The following is a 21,073-nucleotide window of genomic DNA, read 5'->3' on the forward strand; positions in this document are numbered from 1 at the left end:
GCCTTTCTGGTCTCTTCCTTTGACAACATTCTTGTTTCTCCAATAACATGTTAGAAACAGCCCAAGCTGTGATAAGTAGTTCTAAAGTGATGTTTTTAAGAGGCTTGAACACATCATTTGGTTTGAACCAGCAATGGGAGATTCTGATTCGTGGTATAAGAAAGTAGTTTCAAGCACACATGCATTTTTTATGTCTGTACACAGATTTTCCAAATTTTTATTTTATTTACTTGTTCATCGCAATCGTGCTATATGGCCCTAAATCAGCACTGCTGCAATTGCCTATGGCAACATTGTTCATTGTTAGTTCATCTTAACTACTGTATAGTGTTACTAATATTAACGCATGATGTACACCCTTATTGTAAATTAAAGTATTACCAATATTATGTTATGTGATCTTATGTTATAGAAATATTTATTTTGTAATAAAACGTATCAGTATATTTACATTTATATTAATAAATGCTGTAACTCTATTGTTCATTGTTAGTTCATGTTAACGATAGTGATTTCTAAAGTTAACGTGAATTAAAGAGTTACCATTTTTATTTATGTTATGTAATGCTATTGTTATATATAACGTGCTTGGCCGAACACCCAGTGGGCGGTCCGCTTGATTCCACTACTGTCCAGGGAGGCCCAACTCACGGCGCGGCAGCAGTTACCAGCAGAGAACCTCCTGGTGTTTGCAGACTTAAGAAAAGCCATCCTGCAATGTTCCGCCAGACCCCAGAGCATCAGCGTCAATGCTTCCGTGTGCTGAATCTTGGTGAACATGGCCACCTGATTGCCTTCGCCCAAATGTTCTGATATGCCTGCCAGAGGTAGTTACTGGCTGAGTAACGCAATGTCGGGACTGTAATCTATCTGGTGGTACTGGAGCAGTTTATTGCTCGACTCTCGAGAGGGACGGCGGAGTGGGTCCTGTGCCACTGCCTGGCGTCGCTCCTTATGGCCATCCAGCTGGCAGAGGAACATATGGAGGTGTATTCGGGAGAGAGCAAGCCCCAGAATCCTATTTCTTTCTCTCTCTCCTGTCTCCCTTCACTTCCCTCCCCTTCCTCTCATCCTGTTCCTCCTCCCCAGAAACTCAAGAGTTCCCCCACCTAAACTGGCTTCGGGGACTGCACTTTTTATTGAGGCTGCTGTTAATTCCTGCCTCACCCATCCACTAATCTTGGTAACTAATTGGCCAGCATTTACTACCTTATTAAGGGCAATTTGTGTGGATGGTTCCTGCAACAAGGCATATCCATGTGTGGTGTGAGGTGGCAGAGCCGTCTACGTCAGCTCCACGTCAGGAGGACGTAAGGGAGGGGGAAGTATCGGTTTCCCCAGCCCTTTGGGGATTCCCTGCTGGGGATTTCCCTCTGGAACAGACACGAGACAAGACCCTTAGGCATGCCTTTGATGATGTGAAAGTGATTGATGTTCAAATCCTCCGGACAGACATTGCACTCGCATATCCGTATTTATCTATAATCAAGGATCGGTTGTATCGAGTAACAAAGGATGCTCAGAAAAAGGAGGATACAACCCATTTGTTAATTCCATGATTTCCGGAAGCAGTGCCTCTGCACAACATTTCAGCGGGAAGTGTTGTGGAGGCACTCTTCAGAAAATTCTCACGAGTGGGGATTCTAAAAGAAATTCTCACTGATCAGGGCACTACGTTCATGTCACGTACACTATACAAACTGTATGAATGATAGGGGATTAGATCGATTCTGACCAGCGTTTACCACCCCCAAACAAATGGCTTGGTCAAACAATATATCAGAATTGTCCTCACCCTTCAGTACTACCTCCTGAGATGAGCTTTCACCCTCTGTTTGGACCACGCCCCGCTCCAGTGGCTCCATCGCATGAAGAATACCAATGCGCAGATCACCCGTTAGTATCTGGCTCCTCAGCCGCTGAAGTTTGAGGTGGTCCACAGGCCAGGGGCACAGATGGCTGTTGTGGACTTACTCTCCAGAATTGGGCAGGCCGGATGGCCCCAGGCATGAGTTGGGCGATGGGGGGTATGTGGTGGTGGGGGCGTGGTCGAGTACTGGCTTGTGTATCAAGAGCGATAGCGAGATCAGGAGATGAGAATGGTGAGGATCATCACCTGTCAATGATTGTCTAACTGGAGATGGTTTAAAGAGCGAGCCAGACTCCAGTGGAGAGAGGGGTAGAAAGCAGTGTGTTGATGTGTGATCATCATTTCTTGTTACGCTGAAAATGATTATTTAAGTTTTATGAAGCACTGAAAAGTGTGGGAAAATAAAGACCCTTTGAGTTGGATCTCACCATCTCCCGCTTCCTCCTTGCAGAGAGTTTGCAAAATTGTTATGTTATGTTATGTTGAAATATCCAATCTGTTCACATTCCGTTCTTGGTTTTGATTCATACTGCAGGAACAACTCTCAGCTTATCAGGCACAGTGTGTCTTTTCTTAAGCAAATACACCTCCATCAAGTCTTATCCTAAGGCTGTTTCATCACCTGTCACATAAAATTTTAATCTGATTTTCAACAAGCTCGTCAAGCATTGTGATTTATGAGCAATCACCTATTGCGTGGGCTGTAGCTTAATAAATCAGAGTCAGAGGTTTTTCAGACAGCTATGTGGTATTAGACAGGGACTTTGTTGAAATTTGTTTTTGCCGTTTCTTTGCTCACGCTGCGTTAGCATAAACACACTTAAATCAAACATTGGAAAGAGTCTGGCTATAGGGATCACTAAAGGCAGGATGGCATTTGTATGCAGGAAACCTTAAACAGCCATCAATTGCACAGTTGGATTTTCATACATCTACTGTGCTCACCATAAAATGTAGAAGTTTTTCAGGCAAACGGTTTAAAGCATCAGGTCCCTTTTTAAAAACCACTCACGTACTTGAGGCATAATTAGGAGGTAGAATACCTACATGGCAATTGGAGTTTCAATTTCAGGGAATGTTTGAAGGAAAACTCAAGGACAACCAGGTGTTCACTGATGTTTTGTTCTTTTCTTTTATGCATCAGTGTCTTTTCCTTATAAAAGCAATGTTTACAAAGATGAAAGCCCTATTGAGACTTCACAGTTAGGCAAAAATCAATGGCAAACTAAGAGGCTTCAAATGTGCAGATTTTTCCACATCGTTTCAATTATACCTTAATGACTCGGGCAAAGACACCTTCGCTGTTTTACAACTAAGTAATAGAAAATGCCGGCCACTCTTTGACATCTGCATGGCAGCACTTAGCCAGTGGCATTGAAAACTACTCAACTAAGCTCAAGCGGCAGTAACAAATACAACACTCTTGGAAAAAACATGAATGCACAGCTCACATCATTTATTGACTGATATGTCTTTGCCACTCAAATGGTTCTGCGGCTTATGCGCCTGACCAAGTTGTTCTTTTCTGTCACTTTGATTTCATCTCAGGACAGACTGATGATATCATTTTGTGAAACTGTCAAAAGTTGTCTGTTTTCGGTTCAGTTACATTGGTTGTATTTGGTAACCCCCTGACCATGAATGCTGCCTTATACCTCCTGTACACTTTGTTTGTACTCTCTTGCGATGAGATATCTACAGAGCCCCAAAGAGGAAAGGGAACTTATTTTTTTAAATAGTTGTGCATTCATTTACAAAGCATTCTGAGTTCCATTGAAATAGTATTGCATTCTCTTACAATATGTTTTGCATTCCCTTGCAATAGTTTTGGCTTCCTTTGCAATAGCTTTATACGTCCCTTACAAAAATGAACCATGGTTTTCCTACAGTAACCACAGCTGAACCATGGTTTGCACCAAAATCATGCCTTTACAAAATTAACCATGATTGTATTATTAATGGTACATTAATTAAGCATGGTGTTACTATGGTAAAACTAATGTTTTTGGCAGAATGATTATTATTTTTATTACTATAGTGTTGGTGTTCCTGTGTTATTATCACTATGGTTTTACCAAAAATATTGTGGTTAAAATATGGTTACTGTAGTAAAACAATGTCTAACTTAAAAAATTGATGGATAAAGTAATTGCAAGGGAACACAAAGCTTATTGTGAGCAATGGTGGATTCTCAGGGTCAGCAAAGCCTTCACTGCTGGCCTAACATTCCAAATAAATAAATGTTTTTCATCCTTTGATTCTCAATCACCTTTTTGCCTACGTATTTTTAATCGCTTTCCACTCTTAATTAATCTACAGACAAATAGAGAAAAACTAAAAGTTTATACAGTCAAAATGTATTCTTTGGTGCTTACAAGCAAAGTGTGACAACTGTTTCACAAATCACATGCCTGAAGCCGAGCTTGTTGGCTGAAGCAGCATGTGAGTCTGAGCTCCACCCCGTCAGGCCTTCAGAATTTCTCCAGAATCCCTCAACCGTGCAAACGAATGAGCAACTAAAGTCAGATTCATCAGCCAATCAGATTGATTTATTTGTTCTTGGTGGGTGTGATCTTTAGGATATGTCTCGGTCGAGGTCTTTGAGCTGGCCTTGAGTGACGCAATCACACTTTAAGTGATGTAATTTTAAAGCGAAGAGTGCGAGATCGTCATCACTGCCGCTATCTCCGAGATCCTTATGGATTTAGAAACACAAGATGTTCTGCGTGTGATTACTTAATTTATTAAACAGGAAAGGAGGACTGATTTTCAGTAAATTGGTAAGTGCTTTTTGCATTGTTAAAGCAACATTAGGAGTTTTCTAAGTGTAAATTAGTCTGCTTGAGCATTCAGTGTCAGATCAAGTTTTGGAAAGTAGTGCTGTGTTACATTCAACTTGGAAAGTTCTTTTTAACAGAATTGTAGGCTCCTGCAGAAATTCTCAACTCTGATTTCGTCGAGATGCAGGGAATTATGTATAAAACATAATCTCTTCTGATAATCGTACACCTGAAGCACAAATGCTAGCACTGCAGTGTTGTTTATCAGTTGGGTTGCTAGGAGACATCTCTAATGAGAGTCAAACCCCTGCTAAGCTAACGGGAGTGTTGTAGTTCCGAATATCGGGGAATGGAATGCATTTATGGTCGGAGATATCAAGTGGGAATATCCCACATCCAACTTGAATGGAACGCAGCATAACCGTGTACCCCTGACGAAACTACATTTATTGCAAGCAACATTTAAATCGCAAATATTATTAGATAGATTTTTCGAGGTATTATAGACCTCCTTGGTAGATTCATATAAAAAATTATGATTTTTGAATGTTTGTTTGGGGGAAGTTCATTTCACCAATCAGTCATACTGCAGTTAAAATTAGGTTTACTTGTGCATTCAGTGTTGTTTCAAATCTGGCTTTCGTTCGTGGACGTGTTTTTAAAAGGTCAGTTGGTATTACTAGTTAGCTGCGATATATTGTATGATGCCCAAATGCATAGGGTGTCTTATTCATTGTGAAACTGTGTTTTCTTAATGGCATGAATCACACTGAAGTCCTCGACTTTTATTGCACGGCCCGCCACTGATTGTGAGGAACGCAAAACTATTGCAAGGGAAACCAGAACTTATTGTGAGGGAACCTAAAAGTTATTGTGAGGGAACACAACGCATTGCGATGAAATGCAAACTATTGCAAAGGAAAAGCAAAACTATTGCAAGGAATCGCAAAAGGAAAACTTATTGTGAGGGAATACAAAAAGGTACTCACCCTCATGTTATTCTAAATCTACAGTATATGAATGTATTTTTTTCTGTGGAACAAAAAAGGAGATGTTAGGTAGAATGTTGGCCACAGCCACTATTCACTTTAATTGGACCTTTTGTCTATACAATCAAAAATCATTTTGTGTTACATGGAATAAAGAAATTCATGGTTTTTGCTACTACATTGATGCACCCAAGCACTTACACTTTGTATGCAATCAGGGATCACTTTTGTTACCATCTGTTTAGGTGTGATAGCCATCTGCATAATCCTCTGGCCCCTCAAACAAACCTGTGACTGTACAGAATAAACTGAAAGACAAACAGAGCCGACACTGTTAGGACGCTCTGAAGTGCAAAATCTGTATTTATAGGCTAGTTGAGTGCGTGCTTCATGCTGCTCTTCTGCCCTTGTCTTCAAAGCAAATGTGTGACCAAGCTGTGCAAGGTGCAGATTCATATATTCAGTACAAGGGTAGTGCCCTGTTTGCTCTGTACCCAGCAGCTTTGGAGAGTTACAGGACTGTCACTGAATATGAATGTTGCAGTCTGTCACAAAACTCATCATAATCGCCACAGGATGAAAAGCAAACCCCAAGTATGTTTGTTTAAAAAAGATAATGACAAAAAGATGTTCAAGGGATTTACATTAACAATTGCCAAAATAAAAGGGATTGCTGTTTTTTAATATACGTAGTCCTACAGGGCAATGAGTCAGCCCCACAATAACATTTCTAGTACATTTCTGAAGAGGGAATTGAATCTTAATTAATGAATTACAACACAACAACTGAGGGGATGTCACCTTCTCTTTGCAATCACATTGCCTCAAACAAAACTGTAGGAGAGATAAAGATTTAATGAGTGACTGGTTACGCTTTAAAAAAAAAAAAAAAAAGCTTGGACGATAATAGAGGAAGACATTGGAGAATTTCAAATGGCGGCTTTGGGCATGTATATGGGACGCCACCTGTTGGCTGTATGGATATTTTATCCGAAAACACATGAATGGAACAGTTCACAGAAAATATCAACTCTCGAATTTATTTTTGTTGGATAAGTATGTGAGACAACCTTTTTGGGGGGTTATCTGACAAATGTATCAGTTGACAAATGAATGTTTTCTATGACCTTTCCAAGCGTTTCTAATTACTGTATAGACAGTATATAACACTGCCTTTTGAGGATATATATATATATTATTTATTTTATTTTATTTTTTCAGTGCCTTTGATGTATATGCACTTACATGTATACAATTGTTAACCTTTTTGCATTCCCAATAAAAATAAAAAAATTAAATAAAAATGAAAATGAAACGAGACAGCCTCGATGACGAATGTGGCCGACAAATGCGATCTCTGGAGGACGCCTCCTTCCAAACGAGACACGGCCAGAGAGTGTAACATACGTGTTGTGTATACATAATGGCATATGCCAATAAACCTAAAACAACAATTATTCTTTTTCAGATAATCTCGTCGTCACTAGTTCTGTAATGAACTTTAATACAATCACTAATTGAAAAAGTGTGTCTACTGTTAATTTGTTTTTTGGCTTCAGGTAAAGATTTTTTTTACATTTACATTTATTCATTTGGCAGAAGTTTTTATCCAAAGCGACTTACAAAAGAGATTTATTTTTTATATTTATTATTTATTTATTATAATTTTGTATATCTTTGGTTACATGATGTTGCCTGTCATTGGATTTTTAACATGCGTAATAAAAATAAAAACTTTATTACGTCATCACGTACGGCGCGTGCGCACGGTATATATTCATGAGTGCAGCCATAATTGTTTTTCCCTGCCTGTAGTCCACTTTCAGGGTGCATGCTGTTCCGAGGTTTCATCCATACGCCCTGATCCCTTCGAAGGGTTTACTCTCCAGGTTTGAAGGGAGTAGGGCTCAAAAATACCAGTCGTTCTGAACGCACTTCAGCATCATTTATGCAAGCCAAAGGAGCTGCTGCCGGCACACACAAGCTGAAGCTAATGACCATCACCTGCAGCTAATCAGAAATGTTTATACATGATTTTGCCTTACTATTAACTATTTTCAGAATGTAAACCGAAAACAAAATTCTTTAAAGCTTTAAGAAATTTGAGCTTCGTGTTTCATTTATTTAATATTAACCAAACAAAATGAACCTGTATACAAATGTGCAGTTCAATTATTATAATAAATAAAATGCCACTCAGTATATTTATTTTATTTCAATGCCTTTATTAGAATAACAGATCAATTTTACAGGAAAATGACACATGCATTAATCAGTTTCAAACAGAAAGCCAGGGATTTAAATATTTTTTTAAAGTTCATGATAATAATTAAAAGCCTTTAATCACTGAGATTTAGTTCATGGAACCTGCAGATTTATGACGCATGGTCCGGTTCCGGCCCGCTTAGCAATGAAGTGTCCATCAGTTGAAACCTTTGGAAATGACCCTTCATGGCGGCCACGATCGTTCCCCTTTCGGAGTGCCCTTTGGAGGCGGATTTATCCCATTTGGAGCATCATACAGCCCTCCAAAACCCTCTTCTTTTGTTTTTGGCAATTTGATCGTATTCTTTGTAGCCTACATTCCGCAACCTACTAGGCAGGGAGGAGAATTTATAAGACAAAAGGACATAAATATTAATCTGTTTCTCACCCACAACTATCATATCACTTCTGAAGACATGGATTTAACCACTGAAGTCGTGTGAATTACTTTTATTCTGCTTTTATGTCCTTTTTTTGAGCTTCAAAGTTTTGGTCACCATTCACTTGCGTTGTATGGTCCTACAGAGCTGATATATTCTTAAAATCTTCGATTGTGTTCAGCTGAAGAAAGAAAGTCATACACATTTAGGATGACATGAACGTAAGTAAATATTAAGATAATTTTCATTTTTTTGGATAACTATTCCTTTAAATTAATTCTGGCCCGACGTCATCACGTAGAGCTACGTACGCGGCGCGCTCTATATTAATGGCTATTACCGTCGTCACCCGTCTTTTTCCCTGCCTGGAGTATACCATGAAACTGTGAGATAACGAAATCCATAAACCTCTGTAAAAATGGTAAGTCGAATTATGATAATATCTACTCTGTGCTTTAACAACCTAAAACATGTTGGTATTTTATCGCGATTTTAGAGGTTGGATTAGTTAAATTTGACCAGATGGCGAGATTACTGTACCGATATGGCAACTGTATTGTGCTGATGTGTTTGAGAAGTGCCTCGATTTTGTTTTTCCAATTGCTGCTACTTTTAAGTGTCAGTACATCAGTGGTGTTTTTTAATATTGAGTTTTAATGAACTAACCTAACTGAATCGCTTTTAAGCATCTTTGAAGTCATCATAAATTGACCAAATTATGTCTGCTGAATGTGTTCTGAATCTTGCATAGTAGGATTTAATGTAATGATTAAGCCATAAGTCATAATTGTAGTCATTAACTTAATGTTAGCTTTCTAATTTGGTGCTGGCTCCACGTTTAGTTGGTCTCACGTGGCATTAAGCTTTGAATAACTAATGTCCATTTGGAAAATGTTAAAGCCACAATTACTGTTAAAGAGAAATCTGATAATATTGTAGAATCGAAGTTGATCATGACATGCAACGGTGTCAGAAAACACTGTGGCTCAACAGACATCATGCAGCCTTTGTAAAACAGGCTTGAACTGTTAGGTGTCCTGGGATTATTCTCTGTAATTGAACTAATACGGCCTAAACCAAATGTCTTTTGCACCTCCTCATGTGAACTTCACAGTAGACAAGATCCAGGCCATCATGAATAAGAAGTCCATCATCCGTAACATGTCTGTGATTGCACATGTCGACCATGGCTAGTCCCCTTTGAACGACTCTGTAGAAACCCGGTTCACAGACACGAGAATGGCGATACAGCGCTCCTGCTCGTCCTTCAAGTCTAGGTAAATCTTAAACTCAGAGCTGTGACCTGTCCTCTTTCTCTGTTAATAAAATGGTCACTATGGAGATTGACATCTTTATCTCCCTCCCCAGTGCTATCTTCATGTACTACGAGCTCACTGACAATGAATGGCATTAACACTAGAACGGCCGAGCATGCGGTCATCCGACCGTTGTGCTTTAAGAAAAAATAAATCTTTGCACTCGATCAAATTCCAGGGCCCTACTTTCTTGACTTTTCCTAGATATTTGAGCTTTATCGCACAGTGCGCTTACATTTTCAAAATCGCACCAAGAAAAGCTAGTTTAAAGGTATTTTGCTTCTAATTCTGTAAATTGATGGCCGCCTCGTGTCTACGCCATGTTTATTTGTATCGGTCAAGGCTGCGATTCTCTTTTCTCCCAGCAGATGGCGCAGCGACTCACTTGTAGTCCTACAATCATTTTGGATGGATGGATGGATGGATGGATGGTCGGTCAAAAATACCGGTACTCCGGTACCAAGTCGGTACTCAAACAAAAAAAAAATTACGATACCAGAATTTCTGAAGGTACTGGGTCTACCCGGTTCCCAATCAGAGTTCTTACGCTCACAACAAGCAAAAGATGACGACAAGCAAAGTAACTGCGGAGTCTCAACTTAATCTTGTCGAAAAGAAAAGTGGAAAAAGCCAGGTTTGGAAATTCTTTGGATTTGAGGCTGATGAAAATCATCATAGATCAGCAAAAACCTATTTGTAAACGCTGCTTTCGCTATTTTCTGACGAAAGGAGGAAACGCATCAAACTTAATAAAGCACATGAAAGACAGACACCTGGATTTATTTAAGCAAATAAAGCAGGTGAGTTTAAAAGCATATTATCATTTGCATTGGGGCTGAAACGTTTAGTCAACATTATCGACAACGTCGAAACGACAACATCGTTGTCTAATAGTAGTCTTGATCTCATTTAACGTAACATGAAATCACATTAAACTGTAATGATGAAGCGTGAAGAGCAGCACTGCAGTTCACACCTGACGGAGGAAGAATTACATCGATCACAGTCCAGATGCACTCAACTTTCACAGCTTCATCTTATGTAGATCCAAATGTATTGGAATTATTAAAAATTATTTATTTTGTTGTTGGATTTTTTTTTTTAAACAAAATGTAAAATTCAAGTCACTTTCAGCGGGAATATCAAAACATTGTGCAACCTCGAGTTTAGCAGTCCAAGATAAAATTATTTTCCAGTAAAATTAGTGCAATTTGAGTAACACTTTCTAACAAGAATAACTAAAACTTGTGCATTCTTAATCAACTCCCAGTAAAATAAATCTTTGTAACAATTCACAAGTCAAACAATTAATTGTGATTGTGACCATGATTACTGTTTTAGGACTATGATGATTAATTGTCTGTCTAAGGCGTTTCATGAATATGATGATTAATTACCATACAAACTCACTATGTGTGCTTCATGCACACAAAAAGTCATATATACAAATTTAGCTTGGGTCATATAATAAAATAAGGGTATATGATTTCCTTTTCAGGCTTCGAAAACGTCTGAATGACAGTCAAATAAAATAATTAAAATATTTTAATTATCAAAATATTTCTAAATAACTAAAATATATCTTCTTTGTCCAATTTACTTTTGATCCATTGGACTTTAAATGTTTTGTTTTCTTTTGCTTCTTTTGGAACCTGTATAGCTATTATATTATGCAATAGTAAAATATATCTGCCTTAAATTCTTCACTTTCACACATTATTTTAAGGCTCTCTGATTAACTCACAAGCCCTTATTTCTCATGAAGGAAGACTCTTGAGATTCTGTTTCTTGCATTTGATCATCTCCACAGAAATGGAGCAGCGCATTTCCTCTGTCTCACTGCATGTTATAACTGCGTGAATAAACCCACAATGACCACATATATTTGACATTACATGGCCGTAAAGTGAAAATGGAGTGCTTTGCGTTCACAAAACGAATCTGTTTATACCTTGTTTATATTTTCGCGGGAGTCTTGCACACGCCTCTGTAGACGGCATTTGAGAAGTGGTTTATCTTCACGCACACTCAAGAGAGCTGCTCTTGTGACGTCAGCGGTGCAGTTCCCTGAGATGTTTGGAGTTCAAGTGAATGAGACCCAAGTGCTTTTTCCTCCGCGCTCACTGGTGAGTGACATGTTAAATTTTACTTGCCAATGGCTAATAACAGACGTTTTTGGTCGTATAGTGCGAAATTTACTCGCATATGCGAGTGATATACTCGCAATGTAGAGGACTGCATGGCCGTTAAAGTAAACAGAAAATATAAAATGGCCAAATAACAAAATTAGATGACACATGGTGTTAAGTTAGCAGCAGTGCAGAAATGACTTAATACACCATAAACCAAATCACCTTTCACAGAGTCCATCGCCTCTAAATCATCGCTAAACTGGAACATATCAAACACAAAGTGCTTATCGAGAGTAAAGGCAAAGAATTAAAAGGCACGAACTATGAAACGACACAGACAAAACAATAAACGTGCATATATAATTGTGAATAAGCTGTACATCGAAGAACAGCTCCACCGCGATACCAGCATCACTCCATGGCTCTATTAATTCACCATGCTACATCAAACTATCAGATTATACATTAAAACAAAACACCCTCACCCCTCTTTAAACAAATTCCGGTCATGGATATTATCCCATACGGTGTTTTGCCTTACTGCGTCTAAATTTATACCCCACACATGGTCACACATTGATACATGGGCTACACACACCATCTCTATCGAGACGACCTGTACTTCTCTAAACATGTAAGAAAATTAATAAATACTAATACAGAAGCTTAAATTGGTACCGTGGAACGTGCGTGGCTTCCGGACCCAGGCAAAAAGGATTACAATAATTAACCACCTGATGAAATTGGGGGCAGATATATGCTTCTTACAGGAAACACACAACTCAAACTCAATTTTAAAAATGTAAAATTTAAACAATTCCAACTTATATTCTCATCAACCTACAATAGCAAACAAGGAGTTTCAATATTAATAAATACAAAGGTTCCACTGATCATTAACACAACCATCAATGATCCAGATGGAAGATTCGTTATTATCAATGTATCCATTAACCACACAATATACACACTAGCTAATATTTATGGGCCAAACAATGATGATCTGTCCTTTTTCATAATTATTTTTTTTCATTCCTACACGACACAAATAATATTATTATAGCTGGAGATTTCAATACTATCATTAAACCACAAATGGACCAATCAAATTCTTCAAGAAATTGTCATTCTACAGAAATAACAAAACGATACATGACTCATTATGGACTTGGCGATTGTTGGAGAGTAAATAACCCGTCACTTCTCACCCAAAAAATTTATTTATTTTTTAAATAAAAAAAATTTAACTACTTCAAAATCTACTATCGCTTCAACTCTGGCAGTCTGGTGGAAAGTAAACAGAATTACTAAATCACCACTAACTCCATGTAGATACACCCCAATCTGGCACTAAGATCTTTTCAACTATACAATATTCCTGTCCACGTCCCATCATGGCAGCACAAAGGAATCGCTCACCTCCATCATTTATTCCAAAACAACCAATTCATATCATTTAATACACTAGTCCAGAAGTACAGTCTAGGGAGAGGACAGTTTCTCCAGTATCAACAAATAAAATCCATAATTAAATCAAAGATTAATATAACCCATTACACACTTCTCAGTTAATGGAAGAAATATTGAAAACTACTCATTTAAAAAAATGTATCTCCAAACTCTATAAACTAATATAAAATACTGATGTAACTATAACTTTACCAATAATCAAATGGGGAAATGATTTGGCGTTCTCCTCCAACCCCGAACTCTAAAAAGAAATCTGTAACAATACTTAATAATACAATTTTTTATTTTTTTATTACTGCTACCACTACTATTATTATTACTAGTATTATACTACTATAATTATAACTGATTGGTCCATATCTAAGTTTAAATCTATATCTTTTTCCCCCTCTCCACAACATCACCAGAAAAAATTTAATTAATGATTGCTATTATATGAAATTAAATGAACCTAGTCCTTAAACTTATCACAATACATTTAGACACTTCTATATCTATACACCTATTGTGTGCGTGTGTGTGCACGCGCCAGTCAGTCAGTGGTCCCTTACTTATATAAGCTGCTATGTCTTGTTAATTTGTGTTTTGTTCAATTAAAAAAAAATTAAGTTACTGGGGACGATAAGGAAACATTTAGAAAATATATTTTAAGTGACTACTACTAACAGAAACGCGTGTTGTAATACTATATCATGTTTGGGTGGATACAAAAAGTAAACGGGACTTGCGGTGCTGCCATTTTCACAAGTGATCCGGGATGCTTTGGCTTAAAGTGTTCGTTCATGGCGGTTGTACGGCTGTGATAAGCCATTTCCAATTTGCATATCTTACACAGCACCACATCATTGGGTTTCTGGCTAAAATACTCCCATGCTTTAGATCACATTGGGCAAGTTTTTTTTAGCTGCAGTTTGTTCTTCTGGGAATCCATGTTTAAACTGGGTGATGCCACTTTAATTATTCCATTCCGACGCATGTTATGCAAATCGACGTATTTCTGTAATCGATGACGTTGGTTAAGTCGATGAATCGTCCCAGCCCATATATAATATATAGCATACTAATGAACCACAAATTGAAATATAAGGTAAATTTGCAAACATGCTAGGGTGATAAATATGCATACAAATTTCACCTATTCAATATATATAATGATGCATCAAATTATTTGCAGGCAATTGACAAGTAAGCTGATAAATGGGCAGCGCTATTATGATCATTGTATCGAGAGCTATAAAGTAGCCACAGATTGCCTGTAGCTCACTGTGTAGCTGGGGCGGCAACACCGTTTGGGTGGTTGCACAGTTGTGTGGTATATGTGCATACTTGCAATGTCTCGAAGGTTGTGTATGATGGCACAGCAAGCGTTGGACTTGCTACAAAATATTAATGAGATGGAATGTCAGGTGTTCGATTGAGAGGAGGAGGAGGAGAGAGACTATGGAGTTGGTGTTGATATCGAATCCGATTCCGAATCAGACTCTGAAATTGAGTGTGCTGGGGACTCATTGAAAGAGATGGCACAGTATAGGTTGAACAAAATCCTGGCAGCCCTCGGGGTAGAGCCCAAGAGGCCAATATAATAAGAACTCCCAGGGCCAACATTTTATGCCAAGGACAATAATAAGTCCATTGAGCAGCTTGCTGTGTTTGATTGACACAGAAATGTGGCAAAACATACGAAAGTACACTGATGCGGAAGCTGGGCGGAATAATGCTCAAAAGTTCAAACTGACAGATGACGAACTAAAAGCATTTGTTTGTCTCGTTTATTTGAGCGGTGTTATGGGAGGCAAGAGCATTAGATTTGGTGACTTTTGGTCTAATGAATTTGGACACACTTTTTTCAAAGAGACAATGTTGTGACAAAAATTCTGAGATATCATGCGCTATCTGCGCTTTGATGACAAGAACACGAGAGCTGCCTGCCTTGTGACAGAGATTTGCCATGATATCGGATATGACAAATTTGTGAAAAACAGCATTGCTTCATACATGCCCGGTGAGAACATAACAGTTGATGAACAACTGTTCCCTACTGAGGCGTGCTGTCGTTTCACACAGTACGTGGCCAAGAAATGTAACGACAGACAATTTCTTCACCTCGTTGCAACTGGCGAACAAAACCACCATTGTTGGCACAATGAATAATATCAGACAAGATTTGCCCAATGTACACAGGCACAGTCTGAAATATTTTCCACCAAGGTAATGAGAGCTGGAAAAGTCTCACTCATTATTTACCAGGCAAAGCCTAAGAAAAATGTATGCATCCGGAGTAAAATGCATCGGACAGTTTCAACTGATAATGTTGCAAAGAAACTGCCCAATACAATTTCCCACTATTATAGCACTAAAGTTGGCGTTGATGTAATGGATCAGATGGCACGACTGTACTCTTTAAAGGGTGGTTACCGTCACTGGCCTGTAGCTGTGTTTTACAACATCTTGGACCTGGCTGCAATTAATGCACACATTCTCTACATGCAGTGCATGAACGAAACCATCAGCAGAAAGCAATTTATTTTTGAGCTGGTAAAGGAGCTTTGTGCACATCAAAAAATGACAAAGGCAGCAGGTGTAGTAGCACAGAAGCGACTTTTTCCTCTGACTCCTTCCCCGTCTGCCAAAAGTAGACTGTCAAGTCGGCAGATGTTCATGGGAAAAAAACTTTTGAGATCTGCCAGGCATTGTTTGCGACTTGCCTGTGGCACATGTTCCAAGAAGCCACCAAAGGTGTGTTTGGAATGTTGACAAAGTTGGTACGTTTGTAAAATGACACATGAAGTGGTCATTGAGGGGGAGTGCACTCTAGATTTCGGTTGAGTATACAGACACCTATGCTGTGTCTGAAATCGTCCACTCGTTCACTCATTCACTATTTCCTGTGATTTATAGTTTGAGTATTATATATTGAGTATTAGGGGGAGTGCACTATATTTCAGCAGTGTGTGAACGAATTGAGTGAGCAATATCAGACGCTGACGTAAATTCCATTTGTCAGAGCATTCGGGAGCTGTCGCAGACATTTTTTGTCATGAACATTTCACCTGTGTGGTTTCATTAATTTTATCATCTCTATATTCAATATGGGAATTATGAAGGCAACTATATGTTTTACTGTGCATACCCCTGACATTGTTTTATTTTTGCATTAATAAAAAATGAATCTCAATACAATTAATCTTTTCACAACTGTTCATTTGTTATGTTTATTAAATTAATGATAAAGAGAAAATACTTGTAAAGTAAACCGTTCTATTATATTTTTATGAAAAAATAAACATATGACATGTCATTAAAGATAAAAAAAAAAAAAAAAGGATGAAAACGCTACTGTTATATTTGTATAACAAAAAACTGTAGAAAAGTAAACCAACACAAGTGCACGAGCACACATTTTCGAGTGGTTCTTCTTGTCCGTGTCCTTCACCCGAGTCCGGAGGCAAAAATTCACTCCGTCTTGTTGGTTTTGGTTCTGGTGAATCTTATTTTCCTAAGGAGAAGAAAAAGGAATATTACACAAAGAGCAAAAAGATTATACATTCAGCTGAAAACTAAATGACTGAAGAATTGGTTCAACATTAAACTCCTGGAAAATGTCTTGCAGGATATTTAAAAGTTAAACTTAGACTTCAGTTTTTAGTTTACAGTTGAATTTATTTTGTCTACATTAGAAACTAATAATAGTGTTCAAAGTTGATGTTAATAATACACTGCTGTCATTGGATCATTTGTGTAGCTTATGTTTACATAAATATATTGTGTGTGTGTGTATTTTGGGACCCCAACTTCTTTCGGTCAGCTGAAACCGCAAGTGCCTATGCTCCGGTTGTACCTGGATGGGACAAGTGACCTGAGGCCAGACTTGAGGCTTACCAGACAAACCCTGACCTGCCTCATGACCACAGATGGGGTCAAGTTCTTGAAATTCTGGTCTTTACATTTTGGCTGGCAAGTGCAACTTATCAGGTAGTTTGCAGAGCATTTTACATACCCCATTCACAGTCACAAACAAGTTGAGTAATCCACTTCCCATCTCTGCAGGAGCTTGAGGAAATCAGTGCTGGCTTTGCAAACCTGGCTTGCCGTTATTTGCAGTCCTGTCTTTGGTGCAGTTGCTGGTAACATTGATGGCTGTCACATTAGAATCAAGTCACCATCTGCTGATTCTATGTGCTACTTAAAAGTTGTTTTATTCCATCCAGCTACAAGCAATCTGTGACTACCAAGGAAAATACCTGGACATTTTTGTAGGTTATCCCGGATTTGTCCATGACTCCAGAGTCTCCAGGCACCAAGGCACTGTACTCATCAGAGGGATACCACATTTTAGGAGATTGAGGTTACCCCTGCCTTAGCCACCCAATCTCTCTTATTACACCATACAGGGAGCCACTCCAGAATGGAAGTCGGCATCATTTCAGAATATACTTGTATAAAATATATTTGTATTTTCTCACATATTGTAATATAATGGATTATTAATTTATTTTTGTTCTCAAGTTTATTTAAAGTTTCGCCTCCTTTTTTAAAGTTGTTTTTCAAGTTCAATAAATCGTAAAAATGCAGCCTTTCTCATGTCTTTTATTGTAAACTACACACAAAGCAATACTTATACAATATGTGGGAGTCGATGTGTGTCTCCCACTTCAGGTCCTGTGAGATGGTAGTGCCCAGGAACCTGAATGCCCAAATTAGTATTCCATTGTGTGCATGTCGGATAGGGGGTTGGGATGTTAGAAATGTATATGGTGGAGTTACAAACATCTCAACATTCACCTTTCAAATTACTGATTCATTTGGCAGTAACATGTCCTGAGTGCTGTTTGGCTTAAACTTTGCATATCAGATCACCTCAATGCTTTCAAATTGCAAACCATATGGTTGAGTCAAAAGCTTAATTTTTATGTAATCTTAACCTCTGAAATGTACTGGTTATTTTTGAGTAAATTGCTTTTCTCACAATTTTTATAAAGCAAGTACATTAACTGTTTTGCAAAAGTAAATGTTTTCCAATAAGATAATACACTTTACAGATAAAGCAGTCAAACATAACTACATTCACCTATAGCTTCTTTCACACCCTCACCATATTCAAATTGATGAACCACGAATCAAAATATGAGGTCAATTTGCAAATACTAGGCTGATAATTATGCATATACATTTTAAAAATCACTTATCCAAAATAACAAACGAGGGTCCGTGCACTGTTAAAAGAATATGTTGAGAGCATATAACAAACGTGATTGTATCATGGTAGGTTGGATCACACTGCACAAATGTCTCCCATCCGGGAGGACTTTAGCTCAACCGATTCTGGACCCTGTCTTCAAAGTGAGCAGATGCTTGTAATACTAGACAGCTAAAGCATAAGACAGTTTTAACTTAAGTGCTCTCTATAAACTTCTGATGGTGTACAATTGCTTCTCGGAGCCATTAATGATGACTTTGGGGTTAAATACAACTAATGATGGGGGGGTAAATACAACTGACCAATGCCTTGTGATGTCACAGACACACTGTTTTTAAAATGAGACGTTTCAAACTGGTGGGAACTATAAATGCTCTTATAGTTTCCACCTGGTGTGACTGGGTAGGAAGTTGATTTTTTTTTTATAGTACATTTACCTGTTTTCTAAATATCATGGAAAATTAGATTTTTCGTTTAATGACACCTTTTAATTTTGGTTTTCAGGTCTGAAACAGGATCTTAAAGTCTTTCAAATCGTTCAAATAAAGATTGTGATGCATCGGAATATCTATATTTTTGTCCACCCCTACAATGTAATGATTCTGAGCCCTTTTAATGACATATATGGATTATTCAGTATAACCATATATCACAACCTTGTCTCCACAGTGCCCAGAGTCAGTTGTTGGTGGCATTTATGGTGTGCTGAGCAGGAAGTGTGGGCTTGTATTTGAAGAGCCTCAGGTTATGGGAACACCCATGTTTGTTGTCAAAGCCTACTTGCCTGTCAATGAGTCATTTGGTAAGTGTTGTTGAAGGACCGTTTTGTTTTTTCTGCTTTAACTGTTTTTATGTTGATCCTAATTTCTCCATCTTTATGCAGGTTTCACAGCTGATCTTCATTCCAACACATCTGGCCAGGCCTTCCCACAGTGTGTTTGACAATTTGCAGATCTTACCTGGCGACCCCATGGATGCAAACTCCAACTCTATTTTTGAATTATAACAAAACTGTACAATGTATGCTTGAAGTATTTTTGAACACTTATATAAGATTTGCTTCAACTTTTACTTTTTTACCAAGTACTAAAAAAAAATAAACAAGTATACAATGGAATGAATAAAAAACAATTTCCAAACTAATGCACAAAGTGCTCTCATATTAATAAAGCTGCATATTGCCATTTTTCTTCACTATAAGAAATGCACAGTGACAAATATTATGATTAAATAAGTTGTGAGTCATCGCGTTTTAATCGAGCTGCATTAAGCGTCCGCGCTCACGGGATGAGCGTCCCCGAGGCAGAGTCTCTCTCAGCCGGGTGCAGTTTCAATCTCTCCCCCTTGGATCGGGGCATCCGACAACTCATTGAAGAGGCACCGACCACACAGAGAAATGGCATTTTCTGAGTTTAAACTCATTAACATGAGCTGCTTCTGTATTATTTGAAGTTTAATAAAGCTATTACACATTAAATATAACTGCATTTAAGATTTAACGCATGTTTCCTTTAAAGAGCACTTATTCCACACCGAGAGTGCTTCTGAATTTATTATTTTTTTAATAGTTCCCTAACACTTTGGGATCTACATAAGATGAATGACTATTGGACAACGAAAAATTTTCTCCAACAACATGAAAAGTTAAATGCTTTAAAACTAATTCATTCGTGATAGTCATAAATGGTAAAGAAAATACAAAATCAGGACACTTACATTTTGCGTTGCTTGTAAACACCTTTACGGTCTTATGTAATGTGCTCAAGTCTTTACGTTTTAATGTAAATGGCAAGGAATTATCAGGGTCTGTATTCACAAAAATCTCAAAGGGGTCGTGACATGCCTTTTTATTTAATCTGTTCCTTGAGATTCACATATTAGTTAAGTGTTTAGTATAAAGCACAGTCGTGTATGTATTTTTAAAACATGATAATTTCCCACACATTTTTTCCCTCTATCAGAAACGTTCAGTTTTGGTGCTGCTTCTCCTTTAAGACTTGAGCGTAAACACCCACTGTTATGATTGGCTCTCTGCTCTTATCTGCATCTTGCCATCTCACTGTTCACCACTAGTAGGCGGGGCTACAGAAGTGATAAAGTATGCCTTGTGGTGTTTTGGAGGCAGGTCAGATGCAAATGTCCACCACAGTGTGACATCACAAAGTGGAGGAAGTGTAGAATGACTCATTTAAGCAGCTTGTTTCAACAAATGCTCTTTTTGCAGTTTTGAGTTCTGAAACTTACAGTATGTTTTTATAGTACAATGACCTCATATGTTAAAAGATCAAAGGAAATTAGATTCCTCATGTCATGACTCCTAAAAACAAACTATATAGGGCTTTTAAGGTGGCATTAATGGCCATAGCTGGGATACCCAGTCTAGTTGGTGCAGTAGACAGGACTCCCATTAGAATCATTAGGATGAAGAGTTTTTGTTACATAAAACAAGACGTTATTTTTCTCCCCAATTTGGAATGCCCAGCTCCCAATGCGCAATTCCGAGTGGTGGCGTAGTGACTCGCCTCAATCCGAGTGGCGGAGGACGAATCTCAGTTGCCTCTGCGTCTGAGACAGTCAAATCCATGCATTTTATCACATGGCTTGTTGAGCATGTTAACGTGGAGACATAGCGTGTGGAGACTTCACGCTATTCTCCGCAGCATCCATGCTGAAC

The 21,073-nt window shown here is 38.2% G+C and overlaps 1 pseudogene; it reads left to right on the forward strand.

The window, feature by feature from the left end:
* Positions 1 to 8,616: 8,616 nt before the first annotated feature.
* On the forward strand, positions 8,617 to 19,815 carry LOC127639442 (elongation factor 2-like; annotated as a pseudogene).
* Positions 19,816 to 21,073: the final 1,258 nt, after the last annotated feature.

This window comes from Xyrauchen texanus, chromosome 48 (assembly GCF_025860055.1).
Source record: "Xyrauchen texanus isolate HMW12.3.18 chromosome 48, RBS_HiC_50CHRs, whole genome shotgun sequence".
NCBI lineage: Eukaryota > Metazoa > Chordata > Actinopteri > Cypriniformes > Catostomidae > Xyrauchen > Xyrauchen texanus.